This window comes from Ictidomys tridecemlineatus, chromosome 5 (genome assembly GCF_052094955.1).
Source record: "Ictidomys tridecemlineatus isolate mIctTri1 chromosome 5, mIctTri1.hap1, whole genome shotgun sequence".
Classification (NCBI taxonomy): Eukaryota; Metazoa; Chordata; class Mammalia; order Rodentia; family Sciuridae; genus Ictidomys; species Ictidomys tridecemlineatus.
This window is the reverse complement of record NC_135481.1, coordinates 156,005,398-156,021,162: the sequence shown is the minus strand read 5'-3', so window position 1 is coordinate 156,021,162 and position 15,765 is coordinate 156,005,398. Positions and strand designations below refer to the sequence as shown.

Here is a 15,765-nt window from a genome sequence, read left to right as displayed (position 1 = left end):
GACAAATATATTTGATCCAAGAATTTTTTTCATTTGTCAATGATTTTATGAATGTACTGGTGAATATGTGGTGACCAGGATGCCACCATTGCTATAAATCCAGAGTGAAGGGTCCTGGTAATTAATAACATTTTAAATTTCTCAAAGTGGTGGGGATTGGGAAAGATTTGTGTGTTCATATGCACTTGCAAATATGTTTGTAACTTTCTCTTCTAACTTGTTTTGGTGAGGGGGTGACAATGTCACTCCTCTTCTCTCCCATTACTCCATGTTGTAAATATGGCAAATACACATGTAGAAATTGCACAAGAGTTACACAAGTAGCAGTAGTGATTGGTGTAAAGTGTAACCTCACTGAGAATTTTGGAACTTTATTTTTTTTAACAGAAAATATCACCTACCCCATAAATCAAAGGAAATAATTTACCAAAGGAGATATTCAGTGACCACTTTCCCCATCTACCCCTTCCACATTCTCCTCCCCACATGCAATGCCTATTATTAGTGTTTTATGTGGATGTTTATGTAAATGCAAACAAATATAATTGTATACACTTTATATGATGTCATGCTGGAGGATTCAACTTGCATTTTTATACTTCATCATGTATCTTGGAGATTTTTCCACGTTGGTTCAAATGGAATCTTCTTGTTCTTTATTTTTTACTTTTTTTTTAGAAGATGGAGTTCAAAATAATTTATGCAGTTTTTAAAAAAGTAAAATATAACTCTCTACCCCTTAGGTGAGGACTTCACAAATGATTTCTTTCCAAGAAGTGCTATAGAGAAACTTGCTGATACCGTGTCCCTTTGGACATCTGAGGAAAATGAGACTTTTCTTCTGTGATCTTCCTCCCCCCAGTTCATAAATTCTGTAGAACCCTGAGACAATCATCACACAAACTCAAATAGAAAGGCAGTCTTCAAAAGATTTAACTAATATTTCTCAAAACTGTCAGGTCGTTAAACCCAACTGTCACAGTCTACAGAAAACTAAACAGACATGGCAGACTTCATGAGATTCTGGAACTAAAAAGAAAGAGAAATTAGGAAAACATAGAGAAATACAAATAACGTATATCCTGTAGTTAATAATAACATATGAATATTGGCTTGTTAGTTATGAGAAGCCTGTCATAACAATGTCAGATGTTGCCAGGAGGAGACCTTGGGGGTAAAGTGTACATAATTGTACCATTTTTACAACTTTTAAGTATTCTAAAATATTTTTCCCAATTTCATTTTTTTTATTATTGACTATTCACCTGTTTTTCTCTGTAGTTACTTTCAAAAGCAGTACAATATTTCATTTTAAGAACCTTGTCATAGATGAACCTTAATTCATCTAATTAATACCTTGATGAGCACTCTGGCTGCTCTTACCAACACTGCTGCTCAGAATAACCTCACACTTGTGTCAAGTTTAGAAGAGGATTGATCAAGCCAGGCACAGTGGCACACACCTATAGACCCAGCTACTTGGGAGGCTGAGGGAGGATCACTTGAATCCAGGAGTTCAAGACCAGCCTGGGTGACATAGCAGGACCCCATGTTGGAAGGGGAGGAAGAGTGACAATATTTGCCAGATGAATATCTAAAATTTAGGGACTTACTGGGTCAGAGGACATAGACTTTGGCGATTTAATAGATATTACCAAGGTGAAATATTAGGTTCTCTGTCTTTAGTAGACAAGGAAGCTTATTGCACACAGAATAGTTTTCTTTTTTTAATATTTATTTTTTTAGTTATTAGTGGACACAACATCTTTGTTTGTATGTGGTGCTGAGGATCGAACCCGGGCCACACGCATGCCAGGCGAGTGCACTACCACTTGAGCCACATCCCCAGCCCCAGAATAGTTTTCAAAACACAAGTTTTTTTTTTTTAATTGTTGCATTAAGATGTGTAATGGACTTGACTGGCATGAACCTGAGAGTTATTTTAAAGGACAGGTATTTCAGCCAATGCTCCCTCTCCTCTCAGAGTGAAGCTAATAAAGATGAGGTGAATCTTGCAGAGATGCACAGGAGACCTCAGACTCATCTTGTCTCTCATCTTCCCTTTAGTGATGCCTGTGTCACTGAAGTATTGCTCTAGTTTACGTTGGTCTGAAAGTTGGAGGCAACTTAAACATCCAGAGGTCAGGTTGATGTGGCCATTAGAAAAGACTAGTGAAAACGTGGGGTGAATATTTTCAAGCACTTAGGTGATGGAAAGAGTAGATTACAAAATCTCACTTGCTTCATAGGAACAAAGGCAGAAAGAAGTTTTATTAGGGTAAAGAGTTATGGGTAATTTTAAAATTTATTATCACATTTTAATTTATACTGTTTATTTTTAAATAATCTAAGACTCAAAAGAAGTTGTAAAAATTATGCAAAGAGTAGGCTTTACCACGCTTCCCCTAATGCTCACATCTTATATCATCTCAGCACACTGTTGAAACCAGGAAATTGGCCTTGGGACAATACTATTAAAGATTGTAATTAAGTAATATTGTTACTGTATTACTTGATAATAAAATATGATTGAAGTTGATCTGTTTACTGTGTGGTCATTTATTTGGCATAAATACAAACCACCATATAGTCACTATAGAATAAAGAGGACCATTCCTAGACTTCTCTTTTTGGCCTACATGTAAAACGTGTGACAGTTCCCATTCTATTGCAAGAACAAGCAAGAGTCTGGACCATTGAAAAAATTCTTAGATTTGTAAGAGAAGTTGAGTCAGAGGCATACTGCTGCCCCCCAAATTGGAGGGACTGACAGGTGAATAGGGAGAATTACAACTTGTCAGAGCAGAAACTCATGAGAGTCATCTCCATGGAAATCAGTGCCAGGATGGAGAACACCTGAGCTATAACCCACAAATTGCTGGATCCTCAGTGTGAACCCGTCTAAGTCCAAAACTCTGGGTGCAACCACTCAGGGGGCGTGGGAGGGACCCTTTTATGAGTTCTACCTCCTGGAACTTATCAGATTCCCAGTGAATATCAAAGAAAAGCTCCCTTGTGCTTTCAGCAGAGGAAGGAAAAAAGACATTTTGGAATTTGCCAGAATACTGTTCTTAACAAGGTCTGCCCTCTGGAGAAACTTTAAGTACAGCCTAACCTGTTGGGTTTTTTTCAGAGCCTAAATGATATTGGGGAAGGGAAATGCCCAACTCCACCCCCTCTAGCTAATCTATCCTACCTAAGTGTGTGGAGAGAAGACAAGAGGAAAAGAAAAGATATATTTAAACCTGAGATGCACAGGTGAAGTTCACAGTCCAGAGGTACAAACTCAAAGACTGAGACCTACTCATAGGATTACAGACTGCATACCTCCTCACCTTATCACCACATGACTAAAGGTTTGCTTATAGCAGTTGCTTTCATCTAGTACATGACCAGCTGTTAAGAAAATTTCAAGGCAGTCTAAAAAAGCAAAACACAGTCTGAAGAGACAGAGGAAACATCAAAACCAGACTCAGATATGGTAAGGATTTGGGAATTATCAGACGAGGAGTTTAAAACAACTAAGATTAATATGCTAAGAGTTCTAATGGATAAAATAGATAGAATGAAAACACAAATCTGGTGTGGTGGCAAACACCTGCAATCCCAGCTGCTTGGGAGGACAAAGCTGGAGGACCATGAGTTCAAGCACAGCCTAGGTAACATAGAGAAACCATTTCTAAACACTCGCGTGCACATGTGCATACACATACACATACACATACACAGATGGAAATTCTAAGAAAAAAAAAACAAAATAAATGCTAGATATTTTAAAAGGTAACAAAAATCCTCCACCATAACAGAAATCAAGAATGCCTTTGAGAGGCCAAGCATGGTGGTATAAGCCATCTTGGGAGGCTGAGGCAAGAGGATTGCAAGTTTTGAGGATAACCTGGGGAAATAAGCAAGACTCTGTCTCAAAAACTAAAAAGGGTTGGGCATGTAGCTCAGTGGAAGAGCACCCTGGGGTTCCAACGCTCAGCACTGAGAAATTTTTTTTAAATAAAAATAAAAAAGATTTTGATGGGTCAATTAGTAAACTGAAAATGGTTAAGGAGAGAAAGTCTGAGTCTGCAGATATCTAAATAGAAACCTCCAAAACTAAAAGCAAAGAGGGAAAAAATGATGAGGAAAATCCAGAACTGAATATCCAAGAATGGTGGGAAAACTCCAAAAGGTATAACATACATATGATGGAGATACCAGAAGGAAAAGAGAGACAGGAAAGAGAGAGAAGAAATATTTTATAAACATCAAATACTGAGAATTTCCCTCAAATTAATGTCAGACACCAAATCACAGATTCAGGAAGCTCAGAGAACACCAAGCCCAATAAATCCTGGAAAAAAACTATAGGTATTTTCAAATTGCAGACAATAAAAAATAAAAAAACACCCTGGCAGAGGCCAGAGGTATAAAACACCTTATCTACAGAGGAACAAAGGTGCAATTACATAGAACTTCTCCATGCAAGCAAGAAGAGAATAGAGTGTCATATTTAAAGTATTGAGGGGAAAAAATACACCAAACTGGAATTCTGTACCCTGTTAAATTATTCTTCAAAAGTAAAATAAAAATAAAGATCAGACAGACAAATATTGAGGGGATTTGTTGCCAGTTAGTCATGCCTTGCAAGAAATATTAAAAAAAAGTTCTTTAGAGAGAAAGAAAATGATATGAATCAGAAAAGCAGGTCAACTGAAAGAAAGAAAGAGCATCAGAGATGAGGAAGTGAAGGTAAAATACCGACTTATTTTTCTTATTGTGATAAACAGATAAGTTCGTTCATAATAATAGTAGTAATAGTGTATCCAATTATGTCTGACTATTCATGTATGTATGCACTTATGTATGCTTGTGTGTATGTGAAATCAATAACATCAGTGATAAAAGGGACAGGAAGGAAGAATTAGGATCTTTTTGTTTTTATAAAGTATTCACATTACCTGTGAAGCAGATTAGTGTTATTTGAAAGTGGACTTGAATTAGTTGTAAATGTATGTTACAAACTCTAGACCAACCACGAACAAAAGTAAAGAATAAAGTACAACTGTTATGATGAAACAGGAGAAATCAAATCATATAAAATGCTCAATTAAAAACTAAAAAGTATAAAAAGATGGAAAGACAAGAATAGGAACAGAGTACAAGAATAAGGTATTAGTCAGGGTTCTCCAGAGAACCTGACAATACAAGATAGATAGGTAGGCAGGTAATCAGAAAGACAAAATTTATTATGGTAATTGGCTTCATGATTATAGAGGTAGAGAAAGTCTATAATATTCCATCTTCAAGAACTAGGGGAGCTGGTAGTATAGTGTAGTCTGAGCCTCAAGACTTGAGACCACCAAAAGCCTGAAAACATAGAGACTACTGATGTAGTCCTGGAGTCTGAAAGCCAGGGGACTCAGGGTTTTGATGTCCAAGGGCAGAATAAGATGGGTGTTCTGGCTCCATAAGAGAGCAAATTCACCTTTCTTCTGCTTTTTGTTTGATCTGAGCCCTCAGCAGATTAGAAGGTACCCACCTACATTACTGGGGGTAGACTCTGCTTAGTCTACTGATTGAAGTGTCAGTCTTTTCTGGAAATATCTTAACAGACACATCTAGAAATAATGCTTTACCAGCTATCTGGATATCCCTTAACCCAGTGAATTTTACACAGACAGCACACAAAACAGTAACAAATACAGTAGATATTAATCCAATTATACCAATAAACTCTGAATGTCAATGGTTCAAAATGCACCAATTCCAAAGAGATTTTCAGAGTGGATTTAAAAAAAGACCCAACTATGTGTTACCTACAAGAAATCTATCTTAAATATAAAGACATATAGATTAAAGGTAATTGAAGGAAGAAAGATATACTATGCTAACAATAATCAAAAGAAAGTGGTAGTATCTATACTAATTTCAGTCAGCGAGACTTCAGAACAGGAAATGTTATCAGCTATAAAGAGGACCATTATGGAATAAAGGAGTCAATTCCCCAATAAGACAAACCTTACAGATGTGCCTAATTGCAGAGTGTTGTGTTATTCAGCTTTGTGTCAGTTTGTCAAAATACCCAAAAGAAATCAATTTAAAGGAAGAAAAATATATTTTGGCTCATATTTCCAGAGGTTTCAGTCCAGGATCGCTAAGCTACACTGTTTCCTGGCCTGTGGTAAGGCAGAACATCATAGTGAAGAGCACGTGGCAGAGCACAGCTGCTCACCTCATGGCACTGGGGAAGGAGAGAGAGGCGTGGGGAGAGGGGGAGAGAGAGGGGAAAAGAGATAGAGAAAGGAGCTGGGGACAAGACCCAGCCTTCAAGAACCTACTTCTTCCAACCAGCCCCACCTCCTAAGATTCTATCACCTTCCAGTGGCCCATTAAATTATTCACCAATGGATGCATTCCCAGATGAGGTTAGCACCCACATGATCCAATCGGCTTCCGAAGGCCAAACCTCTGAACACAACTGTGTTGGGGACCCAGCCTTCAGCACATGAATCTTTTGGGGTACATTTCAGATCCAAACCCTAACAAGTGTCAAAATACGTGAAACAAAAACTGATAGAATTCAAGGATATACAGAGAAATTCACTGGTAGAGACTTCAATACTTACCTTTTAGACAATCCAATGAACAGAGAATCAATAAGGACAGAGTTGAACTCAAAACACCATCAAGTCAACTAGACACAATGAGGACTTAATCCAAGATTCCTAAAGAGCACTTAATTCAACATTCCTCTCAGACTCACAGGGAATGTTTTTTAAGATAGATCATATTTTGGGCCATAAAACATACCCTCTACTAGATTTCTCCCAAGCTCCTGAAGTAATTAGAAATAAAAATTGTACATAAAGTAGACTGGCAATCTGGAAATAAATTTTAATCTATCATGTAGAGATAGAATTTTAGTTCTTTGATAAAAATGGTGACTCCTATCTGAGGGTAAGAGTTAATTTTTCATTGGCATGTCTAAAAATACATATGCTTCTTTATTTTAAGACCTTTCAACTTTCAAATATTTTGAATTTTATTGTATGTCTGTGTTATTTAATCAGTCACAATTTCCTTTGGGAATAGGTATAAAAATATTTTTAAAGTTTTAGCAGTTATACCTCTGGGCATAAATCAAACTGAAATGTATACATCTGTCAGACAAAATACAAAAACTAAAATGTTCATTAAAAACACTGTTTATGCCCAGAGCTGTAATTCCAGTGGCTCGGGAGCCTGAGGCAGGAGAATTGTGAGTTCAAACTCAGCCTCAGGAGTGAGCAGGATGAGCATCCCAGAACAATTCATGCAAATTGACCCAGTCCCACACCAGGTCTCTATGGAGCAAAGTGTTTCATTCAGCCTTTCTGAGTCAAACACAAGGTCAACAGAAGGAGACACCCACTCCCAGGGAAAAGACCTCCAAGGCCTTCTTGTAGATTCATGATCTACCACAATTTAGTCTGATGCTCTGCCATATCAACTGCTAAATATATTGACTGTCACTCTGGCCATCTCCTACATATTTATATGAAAAAAAAAAACTAGACCACTGAATGATCCTTTATAGTGCTTCTAATTTCATTCTCTCTGATTCTCTTGTGTGGTTTGTTTTGTTTTCATCTCCACTATTGCAGAGATTCAGCTAGCAATCTACATTATATGGACTTTCAAATATTTTACTATCAACATGCTGTGATGGCTAAACCAGACCTGGTTGAGAAATGAAATTATAAAAAGCTTTATGGTAAGAAACCAATCCCTCGGGGCTGGGATGTGGCTCAAGCGGTAGCGCACTAGCCTAGCATGCGTGTGGCCCGGGTTCCATCCTCAGCAGCACCACATACCAACAAAGATGTTGTGTCTGCTGAGAACTAAGAAAAAATAAATAAATGTTAAAAAATTCTCTCTCTCTCTCTCTGTCCCCCCCCCTCTCTCACTCTCTCTTAAAAAAAAAAAAAAAAAAGAAAAGAAACCAATCCCTGGGTGGTAGGATGGCCTTAGGCCTGAGCCTAAGCAACTTCATTTAAAAAACTCCAGTTTGAAACCTGTAGGCACACCCACAGAACCCTCCAGTATGGCCTCCAACAGAGTGAAGCCCCTGGCAGGCTGTCCTCCCTGATAAGAGGGAAAAGCAAGAAGATCAGGGTGGAGACCACCAGACCAGACGTTTCTAACCTCAGAGTAATGATGTCACTGAGAAATCCCGTGATAGCTGATAAGGATCGAAAGGGGGCTCAAAAGCCCCCAAATTTAGTATAAATAATAGAGCAGGAATTCAGCCATCGAAACAAGGATGCACTCCAGCTGGAGAGTGCTGAGAGCCATTGCCAAGTAGGAATGACGCATGGCAATTTCTTTGTCAGCCTACCCCATGTTGCTTAGAGGAAGGACTCTCCATTGTGGACCTAGGTCATTTGCAGTGACTTTGCATGTAAGGTGACCTTGCTCAAGGACCAGGGCAGATCCAGGTTTAAGGTGTACCCTGCTGGGAATAGGGCGTATCCTGCTGCCTCAGGCGCGCCCGCTCCTTGAGTTCCCGTTGAGTTCTCGCGGGATTCAGAGAGTATTTTGGGATACAGAGCCCAGTGGAGGTGTGGATTTTGCCCTCGTGTAGAGTGCTGGTGAGAGTTCAGGAATAAAGAGTTGCTTTATTTAGAGCTGTTTGAATCTACAAGGTATGAGTGGCTCGTGATTTTGTGCCCAGCCAGACTGCGGCAGGAGAGCCTGATGAGGACCTGACATCCCATCACTTGTCATTGTTCCTGACCCCCATTCTACCGCCTCCTCTGGACTTCTCCCTACAACTCTCTCCTCAATGGGTCGGGTCGTCCACTCCACACCAGGAGAAGCCTACCTTGGTTCCGGACCTGATCACCAAGGTCTGAGTGAGTGTGCATCTGCTGGACCTAAAGCCTAAGGCTTAAGACTTTTGAACTTAGCATGCAGAAGAAATGTCTGTCATTAATTTGCTGTGAATTGATTATGTCTATTGCAGTGCCTAGCATTAAGGATTTTCGTTTTCTTGACTAAGAACTCTATAGGAGTGAAATTGTATGGAGTAATTGGAGTGAATAAAGCATTGAAAGGGGCAAAAGCAAAAAAAAAAAAAACAACAAAACTCAGCCTCAGTGACTTAGTGAGATCCTAAGCGACTCAGTGAGACCCTGTCTGTAAATAAAATATAAAAAAGGTCTGCCAATGTGGCTCAGCGGTTAAGCGCTCCCGGGTTCAATCCCCAGTACCACACAAACAAAACAAAACAAAACAGAGAGCCCTCTGTTCATAGTAGACCTGGTGATACAATAAGAAATATAAAGTGGGTGTTTCTTCCTGGTTTGTGACATAGCACTTCTAAAAACTTTAAAATTTCCTAAGTGACAAAGGTGCTAAGAACATCTTTTGTTATTCATAATAAAACTCTTTCAACCACACCTGAGATTTTGTTAATAAAGTGACTTCTGGTGGGTCCCTAGATAGCATCAGGATGGAGCCTGTTGTCAGAGGAACCGATTATGTGATCAGAGGATTGAAACTTTAAGCCTCACCTCCAGACTTCTAGGGAGGAGAGTCCGGCTGGAGATTGAGTTCAATCACCAAGGGCCAAAGACTTACTCAATCACATAATAAACCCTCCCTATAAACCCCTGTAGACCGTGGATTTAGGGAGCTTTCAGGTTGGTGAAAAACTGAAGTGCTGGGAGGGTGATGTGTCTGGAAAGGGCATGCAATCTTCCTGCACTCTCTTCTCCTATACCCCGCTTCCATTGGACTCTCCCTTTGTTGCATCCTTTATAATAAACTGGTTGCAGTAGGTAAAATTACTTTCTCATTCCTGCAAGTTGTTCTAGCAAATTATTGAACCTAAAGGGAATAAAAAGTGTGGGCACCGCCAACATCATAGCCAAGTAAAACAGGAGTGTGGATACCCTGAGCACATGATACTTGTGACTGTCACCTAAAGTAATGACAGCCCTGCAGGACTGAACCTATAAACCTGTGCGGTCTGACACTATGACCCGGGGCAGTTACTATCAGAATTGAATTGTAGGACACCCAGAGAGTGCAGAAGAGTTGGTTGGTGGTACAGAAAGAGTATACATGTGCCTTTGATGTTGGAAGTGTTGTGAGTAAAAACAAACTGGAAGTTCCAAACGGGAGTCTATCCAAATGTCCATCTATATAATACAATGGATAAGTAAAAAGTAAATTGTGCTATATTGATATTAGAGTCTGTAAACAAGTCAAAATAACACGTGGTATTTTGCCAGAGAAATGTTAGAGTTCGTAAACAAGTCTGGATGGTGCCTGGCAAAATGCCAGAGGGAGTGGTTTGAGAAATAACAAAAGCGAGCCATTAAGTGTAGAGATTCCTTATTGGTTGACTGATGTATCTAGTTTATGCTAATTAAGATAAGCTGTGCAAAAAGTATAAATACCTCTGTTGTCCTACAATAAATGGCTCCCTCTCCTGCTGTATCAACATACACAAGTTATTCGTCACTCCCCCCCCCAGCAGGTTATTCTGCTGCAGCCAGACTGCGGCAGATGGTGGGCTGCAGCCAGACTGCGGCAGATGGTGGCCCGTACCGGGAGCCCCGGGACACTCGGGGGTAAGTGATATAAAAAAGGTGCCCGTCCATAGATAGGATGGGAGCAATCTGCTCGTCCCTAGGCAGATAGGGCGAGAGGAAAAATGGCCATTTTGAGAAAATGGAGAAGATTGATACAGTATGTTTGTGTCTTGTTTTGTCTCAGTGTATTGTATTGTCTTTGTGAGGAAAATATGGAAGGGGTGAGAAGTAAAATGATAAGGGAAAGAGGCACCCCAGTGGAACCAAGAGCAGTTAGGGTATGTGTTAGAAGAGCCCAGGAACTCTAGTCAGAAAGAAAAAGAAAGTTCAGAAGAAGAAGGATTATCAGGAAAAAAGTTGCAACAAAAGGCTATTACTGAATACTTTTCCTTACCGGAGGGTGCATGAATTGTTGCGGTGGCTGCCACGTGCGGGTCATGGTGTAGCAAGTACTTTCCAAGCCTCGGTGGCAGCCGGCTCTTCCACTGCTGAGAGCCCAAATCCAGACCTGACCTGGAGGCACAGTCTCGCAGGCTCTTGCTCCCTGTGCCCAGTAGCAGTTTGAGTCCCGGATGCTCCCCTTCTGGGGCTGCCCGAGGACACTGCAGCTGGGCAGAAGACGCTGCTGGCTTCCCTGAAGTTTGATCATTTCCAAGGCCATTAACTACAATGGTTCTCCCACACCTGGAAGCTAATGAGTAATGAACACTATTAAGGCTTATTTCAAATGTAAAAAACCTTGAGATAATGTACAAAATTGTTCAGAAGGTTGTTTTCTTAGTGGAATGCTACAGGATTTTCTTTAGCCAGCGTTGCATAGTTCCTGCCTTCCTCCCAGTGCCATCGAGGAGGAGGATGGAAGAATTTCCAGTGTTGCTGAGAACCGGACGAGACTTTGGATCAAGCTAGCTGCCTGCAGAATTTACTTGGACTGTGATTTAAGCTAGCTGCCTGCAGAACTTACCTGGACTGTGAGTTAATCTATTGAGACACTGCTTTACCTGGACTGAAACAACAAACTGTAATCTACAACAAATTGTAACTCAATATCTTTGCTAACCGTGTCATTGCTGGTATAATTTTTCCAAGGGCTTCTTGCATGGAGCCATCAATTGGCTTGGTATTGTTACATTTTGTATCCTCTCCTTCTGCTTGTAGCAGATTATTTATGGTGTTTCTGTAAAAACCACTATGGTCCTTATTTAAATTAAACAAAAGGGGGAAATGTTAGAGTCTGTAAACAAGTCAAAATAACACCTGGCATTTTGCCAGAGAAATGTTAAGAGTTCGTAAACAAGTCTGGATGGTGCCTGGCAAAATGCCAGAGGGAGTGGTTTGAGAAGTAACAAAAGCGAGCCATTAAGTGTGGAGATTTCTTATTGGTTGACTGATGTATCTAGTTTATGCTAATTAAGATAAGCTGTGCAAAATGTATAAATACCTCTGTTGTCCTACAATAAATGGCTCCCTCTCCTGCTGTATCAATCTACACAAGTTATTCATCACCGGCTGCAGCAATTATGGAGACAACAATAAGAACAATACAGGTGAATCTTACAGTTGTAAATTTTGCATAAAAGAAGGTAGACACAAGAAATTCACATTGTATAGCTCTACTTATATAAAGTACAAAACCCCCAAACACTAAGCTGTGGGGATGGAAGTCAGGATAATGCTTAACATTGGGAGGGTAGTAACTGAGAGAGGGAATAAGAAAGGAGGGCTTCTGAAGGTGCTGGGAATATTCTCTTTGTTGATCTACATGTAGGTGCAAAAGTCCATCAAGTCACATACTTATTATTTATGTCCTTTTGATATAGATATTAAGCTTTTTAAAAAAAAAAAAAGTTAAGAAAGAAAGAAGCACGGGCTGGGGTTGTCGCTCAGTGGTGGAGCACTTGCCTAGCTTGTGTTAGGCACGGGATTCGATTCCCAGTACCACATAAAAATAAATAAATAAATAAACAAACTAATTAATTAATTAAAGGTCCGTCGATATCTTAAAAATAATTTAAAAAAGAAGCAATCATTTGTTTGCTTTCTGTCTTTATCCTCCAAGAGCCACCTTCTCTTTTAAACTGACAATGTGTTCCGGTTCCCATATTTGGGATCTGCTGTAAGTCTTGGTATTTCACTGGTTCCTTTTTATTTCATGTTCCTAAGAATTCCCAGGAATACGGTTAATTTCTACAAGTGCATCTTGGTAATCATTTGCTGTTTGCCTAGAGCTTCCCTGGCCCACTATTTCATTATTGTTTCTCCGCTGCAGCAATTCTTCCAGGGATGCTTTGTTCCAGAAGTGGACCCAAAGCAATGAATTTCTTCCCCAAAACAACACAACCAAATATTTTCTAAACTTTTTGAAGTAGAGAAAAGAAATACATCAATGAGGATATTAGATACTACCATTCCTCACTACATTGGGCAATGATCTTTCCACATGGGAGTCCCTCCTGTGGCTCTGACGATATACACATTTTATCCCCTGACAACCACTATGGAAAGCAGTATGGAAACTCCTCAGAAAATTTGAAATGGAACCACCATTTGACCCACTCCTCAGTACATATCCAAAGGACTTAAAATCAGCTTACTATAAGTAATGCAACCATATCAATGTTTATAGCAACTCAATAGCTAAACTATGGAACCAACTTAGGTGCCTTTCAACAGATAAATGGATAAAGAAAGTGTGGTAGGGCTGGGGATGTGGCTCAAGCGGTAGCACGCTCACCTGGCGTGCGTGTGGCCCGGGTTCGATCCTCAGCACCACATACAAACAAAGATGTTGTGTCCGCCGAGAACTAAGAAAAAATAAATAAATATTTAAAAAATTATCTCTCTCTCTCTATCCCCCCCTCTCTCTCACTCTCTCTTTAAAAAAAAAAAAGAAAGTGTGGTATATATACACAATGAATATTACTCAGCCATAAAGAAGAATGAAATTATGGTATTTACCAGTAAATGGATGGAACTGGAGAATATTGTGAAATAAGCCAATCCTCAAAAAACCAAAAGCTGAAAGTTCTCTCTGATATGTGGATGCTAACACACAATAAGGGTGGGTAGAATAGGGAGAAGAGAAATTAATTGGATTTTACAAACGGAAATGAAAGGAAGGGAGCAGGGAGGGAATAGGAAAGACAGGAGAATGATTCAGACATTAACTTAACTATGGTCATATATGAATACACGACCAGTGTGACTGCTCATCATGTACAACCACAAGAATCAGAAGTTATACTCCATGTATGTTTAATGTCAGAATACATTCTACTGTAATGTGTAACTAAAAAGAACAAATAAAAAATTAAAAAAGAAAATGGTCTCAGAAGAAGGCTCAGAGGTAGAAGAAATACTAGTGAGAATGATATATCAGAAGTTTGTTCTGCAAAAATTAACAAAATTCCTAATTTGGGGGATCTTTCTTAGTTTAGGTTTCCTCCTAAGCAGACCATCAGACACATATTTGGGTATAAGTCAATGATTTAGGAGGTGATGACAGGAAGTATTTCTAGGTGAGTGAAGAAGTGAGACAGGGAAGGGAAGTCCTAGTTTTGGGGATTTTATAACAAAGAATCATAGATTGGGTAGTTTATAAACAACAGAGATTTTATTTCTCACATTTCTGGAAGCTGGAAGTCTGAGATGAGAGTACCAGCATGGCTGAGTTCCAGTGAGGTTCCACTTCTGCTTGTATTCTCATATGGCAGAGAGAAGAAAGAGGGAGAGAAAGTTGCTATTGTGCTTTTTAAAAATATATATAAACCAGACACTGCTACGAGTCATTGTAATCACCTCCCAATGGCCCCACTTCCTAACACCATCACATTGGAAGTTAGGATTTTAACATACGAATTTTGGAGAAACACCAACATTCAGTTCACAACAGGAAGGAAACCAAAGAAAGGTGCATATGTGAGCAGACTGGGGCTGTGGCTCAGTGGTACAGCACTTGCTTAGCATGTGTGAGGCACTGGGTTTGAATCCCCGGTACCACATAAAAATAAAACAAATAAAATAAAGGTATTATGTCCATCTACAACTGAAAAAAATATATTAAAAAAGTATTTCTATTAAAAATAAAAGAAAGGTGCATATATGAACAGATAACTGCTGTTGATACAGAGGCTTGATCCTGGTAGGGCCCTCTGAAAGTTGAGTATAGAACACCTCAGAATTTTCTTACAAGACATGATGAATTGGGGGCATTCCATAATAATTTTTTTTAATAGAGAGAATTTTTGAATTTTTAATATTTATTTTTTAGTTTCGGTGGACACAACATCTTTATTTTATTTTTTTAAAATGTGGTGCTGAGGATCGAACCCAGCACCCCAGCATATGCCAGGCGAGCGCGCTACCGCTTGAGCCACATCCCCAGGCCCAGCATTGCATTTCTCACTGGCTGAGGACTACTCGTCAGTGGTCTGTTGCAGGTAGAGAATGTTCCTGCAACCAATGAAAATCCTTAGAAGAAATGTGCAGTGCCAGGAAGAGACAGGAAGCCATCAATGAGTGGAAGGAAGATCTGCTCCCGGAAGCTGCAGGTGACTCTGTCTGATGGGGGAGATATAGTAAGGCACTCAACAGTGTCTGTGGCAGGCAAGACTGGAATCAAATTATATAGCACTAATATTAATTATAAAATTAATTATTAATATTAAATATTAAACAACAGTAGGGTTTCAGTCAAGATGTGGGTGATCAGATTTAAATGTTATATATTAGCATTAGACTTCATAAAAGTATATGTGCAGTATAAAATTTCAAGGTTTCCACTAAAAGAATGGAAATAAGTTGTACTTCTAAATAAGTTAAAAAGCAAGAATAATACAAAAAGAAAAATGAACTAATAATAAAAAAGAATTTTTACTCTGTTTTTTATTTAATTTGCATTGGCCTGTGAGAGAAATTTTCCGGGGAAAAGCTTAGGCCTGTGATTCTTAGACACCCTACTGTTTAAGAACTGCTTGAACATGCTCAGAGCAACAGTCTACAAGGCTACCTAGAAAATTTCCATGAGTAATAAATGTATGACAAAAGCAGTCTTTGGTTTCAACAAGCACCCCATCACAGCAGCTTTAAGATATGAAAACAAATCCTTTACTTCTCTTTCCATAAAAGATGTGTCTTTAGTCTGCTTGTGCTGCTATAACAAAATTATAAAAATGGGTATTTATAATGAACGGAA

The 15,765-nt window shown here is 39.2% G+C and overlaps 1 long non-coding RNA gene across 1 annotated transcript; it reads right to left on the bottom strand.

Moving 5' to 3' along the window:
• Positions 1–358: 358 nt before the first annotated feature.
• Positions 359–12,112, bottom strand: LOC144378037 (uncharacterized). Its single transcript, XR_013439505.1, has 2 exons — positions 10,966–12,112; positions 359–1,029 (listed from the first exon to the last, which is right to left on the bottom strand). It is a non-coding gene; the product is annotated as an uncharacterized LOC144378037 (long non-coding RNA).
• Between the last annotated feature and the right edge of the window lie 3,653 nt (positions 12,113–15,765).